The sequence below is a fragment of the Zerene cesonia genome, chromosome 26, assembly GCF_012273895.1.
Source record: "Zerene cesonia ecotype Mississippi chromosome 26, Zerene_cesonia_1.1, whole genome shotgun sequence".
Lineage (NCBI taxonomy): Eukaryota > Metazoa > Arthropoda > Insecta > Lepidoptera > Pieridae > Zerene > Zerene cesonia.
Window position 1 is genome coordinate 1666479 of NC_052127.1, and position 8991 is coordinate 1675469.

The window sequence follows — 8991 nt, forward strand, 5'->3', positions numbered from 1 at the left end:
ATATATGTTTTTCAAATCAAATGATTCAGTTAATATCTCTATAAACGCATTAACTTATCGTTAAAGAGCATGACCCTCGAAATGTGCGTTTATTTGGGTATCATTATAATCAATATGAATACATTACATTAAATATTTTGATATTTATCTATACATGTATAAACTACGTGTCACGTTGTTTGTCCGTATGGGGTCCTAAAGTACTAAACCGGATTTAATCAAATTTGCAATGCAGTTTGATCCAACTTTAAACTATTACCACGGGCGTAGTCGGGGTGAAAGGGTCTAAAGAAATCCCACCCCCCATTGCGATGATGTTACTGGGGACAGTTATTCACCTGATTCCATAATTTTTTATTTGAGCAAGATTCATCATCATCAGCATATATGGGATATGTTCCCACTGCTGGGGCCTCCTATGAGGGTTCAGGCCATAATCCACCACGCTGGCCAAGTGCGGGTTGGCAGATGTCACATGTCGTCGAACTTTTGATTCTTGGACATGCCGGTTTCCTCACGATGTTTTCCTTCACCGTTTGAGCAGTGGTGATGTCATACATGCGCAGATAAATTGAAAAATCAATTTATTTCCTGCACGCTCACCCGGTCTCGAACCCCGACTTATCGATTTTGAAGTCCAAGGTCCTCACCACTGAGCCACCACACACCACACACTTTTTTAGCAAGATTGCCGAGAAAGATTGTCAGACATGAATGCACCTGATATTTTTGATTCCATCTTAAATGGAACCCAAGACCTCACGGTTGTAGATCTAAGTATTTATCACTGTACCATAGAGAGTGCGATATACAACATTGTAAGTTTACACCAATTATCATAAAGTGACCGGCATACGAGAAGATAAAATGCATTGTAGTTTATTGTTGTGTTGTTTATATTAAAATGCAGTGTAGTGTTGAAACCCCGTTATTACCGAATGGGACAAAAAAGGGGTAGGTTTCAGTTTTTTCTTTATAATGTTATAAAAAATTATTTATAATTTACTAGCTGCGCCCCGCGGTTTCAATCGCGTAAGTCCGTATCCCGTAGCATATCGCATATCAGGATAAAAAGTTGCCTATATGTTATTCCAGTTGTCCAGCTATCTATATTTATTATAAAAATATATATAGTTATATATATTTTTTTGGCGCATACATCCACACGTAATTTATATTAATTTGTTTATTTCTTTTTTCATTCTCTGATTATGTTTTTTTTTTCATTTATTTTTATGTATGTATATGTGTTTGTGTGTGTTAAAATAAATTGCTCTTTCTTTCATTCTTTCTTTCTTCTTTCTTCTATCTACGTACCAAAATTTCATTGCAATTGGTTCAGTAGATTTTTGCGAAAGAGCAACAAACACACACATCCATACAAACCTTCGTATTTATAATATTAGTAGGAAGTAGGATAGCAGGATATAATATAATATTAAGTAGGATAGAAGGATGTTGCAGTTTATAAAAAAAAACTGTTTATTGGATCAAATATTTTGTTGTTTTTAAATAAGAAGTCTTTGGCAGTTGCATGGCTCAGCCAGTTAATGATATAAATGTTCGGTTACTTTTGAGAACCGTTATATTGTGTTACCAACGTTCCCAAAAACACAGGAGGTTCTCTATTTGACTGTACTTCTTTTGGTTTTGTTTTGTTATAGGATAATTCTTTTTTTTTTTAACATTTATTTATCAGGGACAGCACGACACACCAATGATAGAAATTATGCAAATAAAAAAAAAAGAAATAGATACAATTGCACAACACATATATAAAATTACACAAACGAAGAAAACCAGCATCAGATATGAGGAGTGTGTCATACCGACCCTGGCAAAAAGGAGACAACTCAGCCTATGCTGCAATGTTAAGAACATTGACAGCGCTGTTTTTCAGTGTCCTCTTTATTCCGTGGGCTTTTCACCGATTGATGTAATTCTTTTTGTGTATGATAGATAATAGTTGTCTATTTCATAAAAATTAATATATATTTTAATTGTATCTAGATACAATTATTATTATTATACTAGCAGCGCCCCGCGTTTTCACCCGTGTAAGTCCATATTCCGTAGGGATATCGCGATAAAAAGTTGTCTATATGTTATTCCAGTTGTCCAGCTGTCTATGTACCAAATTTCATGGCAATCGGTTCAGTAGTTTTTGCGTGAAAGAGCAACAAACACACACATCCTTATAAACTTTCGCATTTATGATATTAGTAGGATCATGAATAACACTTTTTCATAAACACTTAAAAAACCATAGCCAAGAATTTCAAAATGACATAAATAACAAAGCTTACATACATCTTTTATTATTATTAACTAGCTTACCGCCCTTGGGTTCGCCCGTGTGGTCAAAGAAAATTAACAGTTGTCAATTGTCATGTTACTTGTCACATTTTTAATAAAGCGCCATCTGTTGGAATTTATAAATAACTTCACAGATTTTCTCTAAGAAGTAAAATGTTTACCCACGATAATTATAATTAGTTTATGTCTTCCCTTTTAACTGTCTCCGGACATAATAATCAAATAATCGATCCGTTGCGACGTGTAAGTAGGACAAAAAAAACACCGCTTCACATTAAAAATATTAGCAAGTAGTGTGAGAATGAAAAAAGACACGTAAAATTCGAAATCTTACGTGGATAGATTATTTAGTTTCATTTGAATACCTGTTTTTAACGGATTTAAATCATATTTCTTCCCGTTTTTCTTTTCAAATATAAAAATTATCGAGTTCAATGTGAATTGTTTTCTAAATTCTAACAGTTCAAAAAAGTATTCAAAGAGTTACTATTTATTTTTAATTACGGTAAGTTATGTTTGTTTAAGTGTTTCCTATGCGTGTTTGAAGTTAAATAACATCGTATCATAAATATTCATCAGGTGTTGACTTTGACTTTATTATTTACTAGCTTATGCCCGTGCCTTCGCACGCGTTAAATTCGGAGTAGTTGTAATTGATTTTTAAATATATAAAAACGTCCCTCTTAAATCACTCTCTATTAAAAAACTACCCACCAAACTTCGTTGCGTAGTTTTAAAGATTTAAGCATATATAGGTACATATAAACGCGGGAAGTGATTTTGCTTTATACTATGTAGTGTATATATGCCCATATCCTTTTCCTTACCTTTCCCAGTCCTTTTCTTTATTCCTCTCATCAATCCTTTCCCATTCCCTTCCCAATTAAAGTCGGCAATCCATTTGTAGAGGCGAATGGTCTGCAATTGACCTTACGCCTCTCCAAATGTTCATGGGCGGTGGTAGCGCTTACCATCAGGCGACCCACCAGCTCCATTGCCGACTATGACATAAAACAAAAAATAAAAAGGTGTGTGTGCGATTCACACGCGACAGAAGTGAAACTTCAGTAAATCAACAAAAGAATGAGATGAATATATATGAAATATAAAATAGTATGTATATTTCTGTCTCATTCTTCGCCGGCTTCATTCTACACATTTTTGTATTTGTGTCTCTTACCTGTCGTTTTTCCGTTGCATCAGGTTTGAAATCACAACGATTCTAAAGAAGTTTCACTTCAAAAAAAAAAAAAGTGATAGTGACTTACTTTTTACAGAGTTACTTCCGCACTTATAAAATTAAAATGTATGTTTTCATATTAAATATTACCTATATTTATTTACTAAATAGTAATAAATTAAATTTATTTCTAAGTAATAAAAATTAATAATATAATACTATACGGGCAGCATCAACAAACATACAAAAAACTTCCTAAAAATTAAATAAAGGGTGTCGGGCCAGATTTAATTACTTATCAAGTATCGGTGACAATACAATAATTCCATGAGTTCCTCCAGTTCCAGAGAGTATCCTTTTATCCACCAGCATGAAAATAAATTATTTGCATCCTACTAATATTATAAATGCGAAAGTTTGTAAGGATGTGTGTGTGTTTGTTGCTCTTTTACGCAAAAACTACTGAACCATTTGCAATGAAATTTGGTACGTAGACAGCTGGACAACTGGAATAACATATAGGCAACTTTTTATCCCGATATTCCTACGGGATACGGACGGATACGGGATACGGGATACGGATAATTTGTATTAAAAATATCGATAAATGCATTAACAAATATCGAGTCACTTAAATATGCGTTAGTTTAGATAATTAAAAAACACGGTTCAATTACAGAGTCAACTAAATTATCTCATACTAGCTGCGCCCCACGGCTTCACCCGCGTAAGTCCGTATCCCGTAGGAATATCGGGATAAAAGTTTGCCTATATGTTATTCCAGTTGTCCAGCTGTCTACGTACCAAATTTTATTGCAATCGGTTCAGTAGTTTTTGCGTGAAAGAGCAACAAACACACACACATCCTTACAAACTTTCACATTTATGATATTAGTAGGACTAGTAGGATAGTAGGATTATAATTCAAAAAGAAAGAGCGCGCAGTTGACCTTGACTCCACTTGACCTTGACACACTGAAATTCCTTCACAATTTTAATCACCTCTTCTTTCACTGAAAACTGTAAGCAAATGCAAACAGCTGTTACATTTAGTAACAACTATATATCCACCAACTATATAGCTATATAACTATATATTGTTTCTTAGGTACCTGTTTGAATCCCAAAATGTAGCTTATCATTAATGACTATGAATGCATACATATTTCATAGTTACAATTGTAGGTATATACAAACATGTCAAATTGATAACCTGTGCGGTTACTAAGTTATTGTTTATTTTGATTATTAACAAAATATTATGAAAAAAACACATCGAAATAAAATACAATTTTTTCCTCCATAAATCGTCGATACTGTCTGTGTTTGTGTTTTTTTATTTACTTCTTTGTAATGTTGTGCTTTTGCAAAATATTTTGTTAATTGATGTGTTTGTTCTGGTTGTTGATGTGTATGTTTGTCTGTGTCTATATCTATGTCAATCATCATCATCATCATCATCAGCCCATATATGTTCCCACTGCTGGGACACAGGCCTCTTATGAGGGTTCAGGCCATAATCCACCACGCTGGCCAAGTGCGGGTTGGCAGATGTCACATATCGTCGAACTTTTAGTTCTTGGACAATTCTATGTCAATGTCTATGTATAATTGAATAGTAGTATAAAAAACAGTTTTGATGACAAAATATAACATGGTCTTGTTGGTTGGTTTTTCCTAGCTAGACTAGACTAAACTAGAACTAGTTGTAGAACTTCCCTACTTTCTTTACCCAACTACGATTTATCCATATATTATACTAGCTGCACGCCCCGGCTCCGCCCGGCTAGTAATTTATCGTAATTGAAATAATATAAACTATCCTATCTTTTCAGTTGGATCAAATCGCACATGGTGTGCATATTTGGTTCAAATCGGTTGTGTAGTTTAGGATTCCACCGCGGACAAACAATCTAACATGTGATTTATATAATATATTTGAATTGGATAAAAACTTAACTACTAGGACTACTACGGATTGTTAAATTAAAATTTTAAATCTATATTCATCTTTATCTAGCCGCTAGCCGCTATCTATCCGCCCGAGTTGGGATTAAAACAAAAAAAAAACAGCCTATGTGAAATAAATTTAGTACAAGTCACATTTTATAGCATAATGTTGTTTTGAAGTCAACCAAGCATTGATAATAATATAACTACATAAAGCGCTTCATAATTCTGCCGTCTACTAATCATCTATAATTCTATAATAAATAACATAGTTTGAAAAACTAAAAAACTCAAACAAACAACTTCAGTACATGTATGAAACAAAGTCGCTTTCTCTGTCCCTATGTCCCTATGTATGCTTAAATCCTTAAAACTACTCAACGGATTTTAATAGGGTTTTTTAATAGATAGAGTGATACAAGAGGAAGGTTTATATTTATAATAACATTTGTTAAACCACTACGAATTTAATGCGTGCGAAGCCGCGTGTAAAAGCTAGTTAACGATATAATTGACTTAATTGCCTCACTCTTAAAAAGAGTATACGCAAGGGAACTTGGTTTAATTCCCTTGTGTTCACTTGATGAATTTTATGATTTATAAGTTTTTGAGAAATCTGTATTCAGACCACAGATAACATAAAACCACAGATAATATGATACTATACTAGATTCAAATAAACAGATCATAGAAGCATTACGTCACTTAGCGTAATACATAAAGAGGAAAGTAAGGGAAATAATTGTTTTTAGTACAGTCACGTAATTACGAATTGACTGTCACGAAATTAAAAATGCTTCAATTAACGTTCAGTAAATGTCAATACTGTTAAATTATAATATGCTGCTGTAGAACATGAGAAAATAGCAATATAAATTGTTGCCTATTTACTTAAATAATACTGCAAAACTTCACTACAAATGCACTTTTTTAAGATACAAAAAATAAATAAAAATACAAAAGATCTTTCGTATCACTGATGCACTTAACTCGACACTAGGATTCCCTGTGTTGCGTAGAAAATTCTCTTTCACGTTTCATCTATTCTGTAATTAAATAAATATAATCAATACATGTGATATCTCCGTCTTCCCGTGCCCACGCTCGCTGTAAGGTGTTCGAAGCGTTCGGTTAAATATTACGAATAAATCTCGTTTAAATCTGATAAAAAGTCATTCATTTCTATTAATAAATATACTTAAAAATCCTAAAAAAAACTCTTTAATTACAGAATCGACAAATTTTTCTCACTTGCTGGCTGGTCAGGAAACAGATTAATCCTGGCAATCCTGATCAGGATAATAAGAAAAACTCAATTATTGTTTTATCACCAATCCTTGGTAAATGTACAAAGTTCGCATTGAATCTATAGATTGAAATGTGGATCAAAATCCTAACAAACATTCATGTGAAGCTAACTAAAGGTTGTTGAAATGTTTTGCATTAATTAAATTTATACACAAACAATATTAATAATGTTTTGGATTTATTGCAGGAAAATATTATGTGTCCAAAACAATATAAGCAGGACACACATAAGCAAACTCCAAAGTTCATATCATGTGAAATTTACTCTCTGTCTATTTGTGAGGTTTATAAATCAGTTTTCATACTAATCACATATTTGTCTACCTACACACAATTCTGCCTAACACTAAATATGTGAAAATAATAAGGAAATCCAATAAATATAACCACTAACCACAACTAGGGTTAGTTATATTGTTAAAAAATTCAAACTAAAAAAAAAACAAAATAAAAAAAACCATGTTCATATTAAAACATTCAGTAGCCATATAAAATACACTTTATTTTGTATTTCAGATAAATTATTATTTCTGATTTGTCGAAAAAATTTGAGGTTATTATCAAAAAATATATAGTACAACTACCCACATTTTTTTGGTTACAAGCATTCAACGTCAAACATTAATAGAGTACCCAGTCATTCCAAGATCAAGTTTCGAAAAGTGTTATAGAAACGTCGATAAAGTTTTTTCGATAGATATATAATGTAAATGAAAAAAAAATGGTTAATTTAAGGTAAGTTGATATGTATATTTGTTATTTTATATTGAATTTATTCATTAATTCCAATGATATGATAATAACATTAAAATAAACCCAATAGAGTAATTAAAAACTGCACTTCAATTACAAAATAAGTACACGTAATATAAATACATTTTGTATAATCATGAGTGTCAGAAGTAAATATTAACTCATTGAAACAAAATGTGTGGTTTTTGCTAAAATATAGGCTAACCTGCGAGTGAATTAAATTGAAATTAAAATTAAGGTAAATCGAGAAAAAATTATAAAATAATAAAAATAAAATTTCTTTATTTGTTTAAAAATTTTTTACATAATATTGATACATATATTGCATTGAACCCCACACTAGGATCCCCTGTGTTGTGTGGCTCAATCTCTTTCATCGTATTACATAAAAATGAAAAATATATATGTTTTAATCTTTTCATGCTATATTGAGTATTGAGAGTATGAGTGCGTGTGTGTGTGTGTGTGTGTGTGTGTGTGTGTGTGTGTGTGTGAGTGTGAGTTAGAGTGAGTGTGTATGTGACTAATTGTTAAGGTAAGAAAAGTAATTCTTGTAATTTAAGTATCAGCTTAGGATTAACCTTACCTTACTGAAGGCTAGGCTTTTTCATGTCACAACAGACTATATAGAAGGCGAATTATTTGCCTCAGAATTAATAGGTTTCCTACAATTCACATATTATGTTGTAATTTTAATTTCCTTCCTGCGTACAAATGTGCATGTTATAATGAAATGATATTTTAAGACTCCTTACGATGAAATTAGTAATTAACATTCAATTATTTATGAAAAATCTCATGGCTAGTTTAGTTTGTATTTAATAATGAAAATTGAGTCTCGTGTTATTACGTTTAATAAACTTTGAAAAAATGTAAAAATAGAAAAGTCGGTGACATGTATCTGTCAATAACGTCAAATGATATATTTTGTTTTATATCTTTTTTTTGCATTTAAATATCGGATTAGTTTTCTTTTCGTGGCAGATTCATTTTTTTTATGTCATAGCGGGCTGCTGAGCTGGTGGATCGTCTGATGGTAAACGATCACCACCGCCCATAAACATTCGCAGAGGCTCAGACCTCTGTAAATGCGCTGCCCGCTTTTAAGGGATAAGGGATCAGGAAAGGATTGATGACTGGAAAGAAGGAATGGACAGGGAAGGGCTAGAACAAGGAAATAGGCCTCCGGCACCCCCACTCACCGTACGAAACACAATAGCAAGCTATTATTTCACGCCGGTTTTCTGTGGGGATGTGGTACTTCCCCGGTGCGAGCTGGCCCAATTCGTGCCGAAGCATGCTCGACTCCCACAATAAAATCCAAACCTCATTTCTTAGCTTAGATTACTTATTCGTTTTAATATTTTAACGTATGTATTCACAGAATGGAAAAAAATCAATCATAATTGAATAAATTCATTCACACATTCGTTTGATAGATAAACTCAAAGTATAACAATTAGTGTTTTTAACTAACAAAACAG